This window comes from Juglans regia, chromosome 10, assembly GCF_001411555.2.
Source record: "Juglans regia cultivar Chandler chromosome 10, Walnut 2.0, whole genome shotgun sequence".
NCBI classification, from domain to species: Eukaryota; Viridiplantae; Streptophyta; class Magnoliopsida; order Fagales; family Juglandaceae; genus Juglans; species Juglans regia.
The window spans coordinates 14,167,218-14,174,790 of NC_049910.1; positions in this window are offsets into that span (position 1 = coordinate 14,167,218).

Consider the following 7,573-nt stretch of genomic DNA (forward strand, 5'->3'; position numbering starts at 1 on the left):
GTGGTAGCCGCATACCCTGCACAACAATCGGCTTTAGGGACAGATGGGGAAGATGCCATTGAGGATGAGGCTCTTGCAAACGATGGTCCAATGCATGATGGCATTCATCTATTGGTGCATGACGACACAACTCCTCCATATGATGGCAACAAGGTGATCAAACAGGTTGATTGTATCCATTTTTTCGCATGCTCAATTTGATTGTCTCACATAAATTGATCCGAGGAAACACAAGACTGATTTCGACATTGAACGGGCTTTATTTATGTTACCGATAGCATGAGGAGAGCCAATTGATCTAGCTTTATATTTCCTCATCAGCATCCAATCTAAGACTGAAGGTAGTCAATCGTATGCATTGATGATCTCTAACCTCCCACTTAGTTTGGCGGTTGATGTGCTAATGACATAGCAGAGGCAACCACATATTGGGCCCTTTAACAAGATCACTTTTAGCAAGAGTGTGGGTCACTTGAGGGAGGCTCACATTAATGTTGCAGAGGCACACGATACTGGGATAGAGCGTGATCCACCTTCTATGGATGTCAGTGCTGATACAGATAGAGTAGTAAACGAACTGAGCTAGAGCGAGGGTGGGATGTCCGAACCCAATTTCATATTCTCCGATGGCAATTGTAACTATTATACAATTTCACTACTGTTTGGACTTCTGTTGGGCCCTCAGTAGAGATAGTATTAGAGGCCTCAGTATTTGCAGTGTCTCCATCATCATTAGCTATGGGCTCTACTAAGCTAATCTCAAAAGAGTTTTCATTTTCATAGTTCTCCATTGGATCAAGATCGTTCATAGGATTATCCATTTGCTAGGGTCTAATATTTTTTAAATACAAAACCATAAACATAAAATAAGCATTTAAACATTGAACATACATGTTATATCAATAAACTAAAATCAAAATAACCTTGTCTTGATGGCTAATGGTGCCCCAAAAGTAAGGATACTAAAAGATGTCAAAGTCAAAAAAATTTGACTCCAACAGTTTTGTTATACAGCCTTGCCTTGATGGATTAATGTGTCTCCAGAAGGCAAGGCTAATATAGTTGATACTAATCAACTAGAAGATGTTAAAGTCAAACAATTTTGACTCAAACAGTTTTAGTATATAGTCTTACCTTGGTGGATTGATGTGCCTGTAGAAGCACGACACCTCAACAACATAAACATAGAACAGATTGGATAAAATTTATCAACCAAAACACGTTAAACACACAATCATTTCATACTTGAAGCACGAACATAAACATACAACAAACTGGATAAGTTTATGAACGAAAACATATTAAACATAGCACCATTTCATACTTGAAGCAAGAACATAAATATATAATGGATTTGATCAGATTTATCAACCAAAACATGCAAAAGAAAACACCATATTTATCAACCAAAGTATGATAATTTATTATCAACCAAGACATGTTAAATAGAACATTTTTAAATACTTAAAGTAAGAAAATAAAACAAGAACCAGATAGGATCAGATTAGTAAACCAACACATGTTAAAGAAAGCATAATTAAATAGTCGACGCAAGAACAAGAAGTAAGAACCAGATAGGATAATTTATAATCAACCAAAACAAGTTCAAGAAAGTAAATTTAAATACTTGAAATAAGAACATAAACATAGAATAGATTGGATAAGATTAATCAACCAAGACATGTTAAATAAAACATCTTTCAATACTTAAGACAATAACCAAATAGGATTAGATTAATCAGATTAGATTAATCAACCAAAACATGAACAATAAAGCATCATTAAATACTTCAAGCAAGAACATAAAGCATTAAGCAAGAACCAGATAAGATCAGATTAATCAACCAAAACATTTAAAAGAAATCATATTTAAATACTAGGAGCAGGAACATAAAACCAGAACTAAATCTCCACACTCTGACTCTAGTCAACAATATAAACAAATAACCCGAGAGAACTCAAAGAAGCAAATGAAAAATTGAAAATCTATAGTAAATAAATATAACATAGCACTAGATAGAAGGGGGAATAAGTTGAAGTCACAGTAGGCTGTAAATTTTTCTTCAAGCACAGATCTGTAGGTAAGCTCTTCAGAAAGTTTTTTCCACAATTTTCATATATGAAATATAAAGGTCGAAACATATATTTGTAAACAATTGCAAAATCAATATAGGATCAAGTTAACAACCAAAGATCCTAATAGGGCATATTCTACCATTACAAAATAAAAAATAAATAAAGCATAAATTTATCAATCAAAGTGATAGATAGACACAATCTCACAGAAGCATGCATAGATGACTGGTGATGTATGGCAGAACAGTCAACAGTGTCACACCACTGAACACTTAGGAGTTCGGCGTATAGTGTACATAGATGGTTAGATCAAGATCTACAATGTAACAATACTTCAATTTATAAAGAGTTAGGAGAGAACCAGATTGAATCTTCAAAAATACTTAAGATAAGTTAATAACTAGATAAGTGACTCTAAATCTGCCAAGTTCCCAACCAAATGCTTAGAAATAGGAAAAGAACCTGGGTAATTGACTCATAGATGGACGAATCAATGAACCAGAGAACCACGAACCACATAATTAGGGATTCAGTTATTGGGAGTCATAAATGCATTCATTTAATGACCGATTTATCGAGGCCTGGCTGCGATCTCAGAGGCTGAGATTATGGCCATGGCTCCCTGAAAATACAGCCTCTAGCTGTATTTGCTAGGGTTTCTCATAGTTGCAACCGGCATCACTCTAGGCCCTCCAGAATCCCTAGCTGCAAGCCTTCAAGAATCAAGAAGCCTTGATTCCTTGCAAATCGAATAGGAGCTAAGAGGTAATCGGCGTAAACATAGGAGAAGGCTAAGGTTACTCGATGGCTCAGAGAGAATGTTTGAAGGAGTGTCGAAAGTGTGAAAACGAAACGGCTGAAGGAGAAATTAGATGAATCTTCAAGAATCGCATAACCCCAACTTTAGGGTATGTAATTAACGGCTCGCAATTTTGCAAATAAAGATCCAACGGCCTCAAGGCCACAATAGCTCCACACGTAACACATACACGTGAGTCTGTGACTAGTGAACTCACAAATTAAAGTATTTACTAAATTAAATACTAAGTATATTTAAAAAAAATACTATTGTCTATAAATTATAATACATGTTAATTTTTATATACTATAAAACTAGCAAGTAGTGTTGTAAGAAAACTAGATTAATATTTAATTATATAAAATTCTCTACCTTTATATTTTATCAAACATTATAATTTAGTATTCATAAATCATGATATAATATTATAGTTATATTAATTAATCTAATACTATTATACTAATATCGTATATTAACTACAAAATTAGTATTTTTGCATAAAATAATAAAATTATACCATTACCGTATATTAACTTAAATATTGATACAAGGTCTTATATTTGCATAAAATAGTAATATTATTTATGCTTGTAGTTATAATGCATATATAAGAATTAATACTAGACTACTCCTACAAGTTACTACACAATAGACACTAGTCTAGTCTAGTAGTCTACTAGTATGAGCTTATTAATTATTAATAATAGATGTAACACCAAATATGTATATTACTTTGTAGTTTATATAATCTTATGAATACAATATTACTACTTATTAATCTTATATAAAGTAAAAAGATTAATAACTTGTAATATGCTAAAGATATATTTTTTTTAAATAGTAATATTGTAAAATCTTTAATAGTGCTTCATAAAATGATAGAATCATAAGTAGTAAGTTATAAGTTAATAAATTATGACTTTAGTCTATAGCCTATAGCCTCTAAGCATAAAGTTTTATATGACAATTCAATATTTGATAAGAATAAGATAAATATATCAATATGATATAGTAATATTATAAATTAAATTTTTGGTATATGTATAATGTACTGGACCATAACTATAAGTGACTATAATTCTATATACACGATTAATAATACATATATAAATTTTGGCTATTATATATATATATATATATTGTATTATATATGTATAAATATATACGAGTCGAGTCAAGTCGAGCTTCATACGAGTTTGTTTACGAACTTATTCGAGTTGGTCGAGCTTTATACGAGTTTGTGTTGTTTAATATCAAACCTAATTCTGTGTTTACGAACATCCCATTTAATATTCGATTCGAGTCAATTTCAAGTTTAATCGAGTCGAATTTGAGCTGCTTGTCGAGTAGCCTATTCATTTTACAGCCCTAGATACAGAGGCTGCAAACACTATTACTAGGGAGATGCAATCCCTGCTCATGGACCATCGCACACTTTTGATCTAGGACATGGAGAAGATCACTACGCCCATCATGGTTCAATTGCAAGAGATTGAGGGATGCAAGAAGACTTGGATAATCTCACACAGTAGTGTTATTCTGTATCGATCTTTTTGTTTTATATCGAACATTGTCACTTTAATTAGTATATCGTTTTTATTTTTTATAAATAACTAGTTTGCAATATAAAAAATGACATTCCCTAGAAAATTTTATTTTTAATCGCAAAATCTTATTTAGCATAAAAAATAGTTAATTAGTTTTTAAATTAATTATATAAATTTTCTAGGACGGCATATGTATCTTATTTAATTTACCATAAATAATAATTAATCTTTAGATTTTTCATCTTTTGAAAATGATAATTAATAGAATCAAATAATATTTATTGTTAAAATATTGTTATATCTTTCAATAAATTTCTATAACTAAATTTATTTATTTTCTACGTCAAGGTTTGAACTAATTTTATGAGCATTTGAACGGTTTATAAATTTGTTCAAACGTAAAACTACCGTTCGAACGAGATAGCAAGCATCCAGCCAGATTTATTTATACATTCCCACCAAAATAATCGTTCAAATGCTTGGATATACATTCGAATAGAAAATTACATATCGTTGAACAGTCTCAAACTTTGTTCGAATGAAAATATTACGTTCGAACGGTTTCTAACTTTCCCCCGCCACAATTGTGTATAGTTTTCCGCCATAAATATTATTCGAACATTTATGTCAACATTCGAATGTGAAATACTAAACTGTTCAAACGTGTTTGTGAGTTTTCGAACAGTTTGCTTTTTGAGACGCTAGAAACTCTAGTTTGAAAAGATATTGTATGTTGGAATGTGTAAAAAATTGCTTCCATGTTTTGGGACAAAATATAATTTTTGTCTCAAATAATTACTTTTAGGAGGAAGTTTGATTCATCGCTAAAAGATTTCTTACCTAAAAAATAAATTTCTTGTAGTGAGATCAAATCATCATGTTGCATAGTTTCATTGACCAATGGGTCAAATCTAAACATTTGGTTTAGAGAGACCCTACCCAAATCAAATCTACCTACCCAAATTTGACTAATAATAGGACATTGACATAAGGCATGAAGGTTGTCCTCCACATCTTCCTTGCAAAATCACATATACCATCATTAATGATTTTCCTATGAAACAAATTCTGTTTGGCAGGTAAACTTTCACCACATGCTCTTCATATGAAATTCTTTAGCTTATTTGGAAGCTAAGATTCCAAATAGTTTTCCAGAGCTAGCAACACTCTCCACCTCATCTTTAAAATTTAAAGCAACATGATAAGTTTTCTTAACATTGAACAAATCATTTCTATTTAAACGCCAAACTAAATGATCTTCATTCCTACTGCGACATAAATATAATGGGATTTTCAGAATTTTAGCGGCCTCAATCGAAGTAAAAACACATCTTTCCAAATCATGGTTCCACCCTCCTAACCAGTTATCATCACAACTTTGATTCTATCCCCTTTTCCTATCCTCCATAAGTAACCTGATTGTAACTCTCTTTTGGATTCGCAATTACTTTTCCAAATAAAAGAAGGATTACAACCCAAATTCGAATTAATACAGAAAATTACATTGTGGAAAATATTTGTCTTTAAAAACTTTGTAAAATAAGGAATCAGTATTATGAGTAAGTCTCCATCCATATTTTCCAAGAAAGCAAAGTTGAAAGTCTCAAGATCCTTGAAACTGACTCCTCACCTGAACGTTGAGATACACAATTGATCCTAACTTACCTGATGAACTTTTCTTTTGTCTCCTCGTTGACGCTACAAGAACTTTGTAAACATACTTTTAACTCCCTGCAAAAGCCTTTGAGCAAATTGAAACTCATAGTATAGTTTGGAATAGCCTACGCAATTGCTTTTATGAGTATTTCTCTACCTGCCTGTGACATAAGCTTTTCCTTCCACCCCTATAGCTCTGCCAGATTTTCTCCTTGATATCTCGAAAGGTGTGATGTTTTAATCTACCTATAAAAGAACGCAAACCAGATATTCATCATGATGTCTAATGGACTGCACACCTCAGATTTCTTTAATACTATTCACCTCTTTAACCCCAATGTTTTTACTGAAAAACAACTCAGTTTTCTCCTTGTTAAGTTGTTGCCCTGGAGCGCCTCATAAATTGATAAAATGCTATTAAGTTTCTCATCTACAGCCTTCGATGCTCAATAGAAAATAATACTATCATCAGTAGAGAATAAATGACTACTTGTAGCATACACGAATCTGCTGTAATATTCCTTGTAATTATGCTACTTGTAGCATAAAAGATAAGACATCGACACATGACAGAAATAGATAAGGAGATAGTGGACAACCTTATCTCAGACCCCTTGTAAGCGCAATAGAAAAAGTTGGAACACCATTGAGTAGAACTTGATAGGAGACTGAATCGATACAGGCCCTATTGAGATTACCCATCTGGAGTTAAATCTCAATTTCTACCTAATTGGTTCAATAAAACCCCACTTTACTCTATTATAAGTCTAACTCATTTTAAGCTTGATCGATGAACATGCAACCCTTTCTATTGCTTTTCCAGCTTCTAGGATCATGCACGGTTTCAAAAGCAATCAAGACAATATTTGCGATCAACCTTCTAGGTACAAAAGCGCATTGGGTATCCGAAATAACTTGAGGCAAGACTGACTTAAATCTATTCGCAATCACCTATGTAATAATTTTATAGATCACATTACACAAGCTAATAGGTCTATAGTCATTAATTCTCTCAGGATTTCTCTTCTTGGGTATTAGCACAGTGTTTGTATGATTAATACCATGGGATATAGAGCCAGAATTTAAAGAATGCGGAACTGTGCAAGTAACATAATCTTCTACAACGTCCCAATATTTTCAGAAAACAAAGGAGGCACAACATCTAGACCTGGAGCTTTTAGAAGTTGCATATGAAATAAGGCTTTCTTAACCTCCTCACAAGTAAACTCACGTAGCAGATTTGCATTCATTGAAGCAGTAACTTTTGGCTTGATGGAGATAAGAGCAGAATTCATGTTACTTGGATTGGTCTAAGAAAACAAATTAGAAAAGTATTCTCTAATGACTACTTCTATATCCTTCTATTATCTTAAAGTTCCCCCATTATCCCGAATACTTCTAACAAAATTTTGACGATGTCTCTGTGACACCTTGTAATGAAATAATTTTTTGTTTTGATCACCCGTACTTAACTAAGATAGTCTTGATCTTTGTT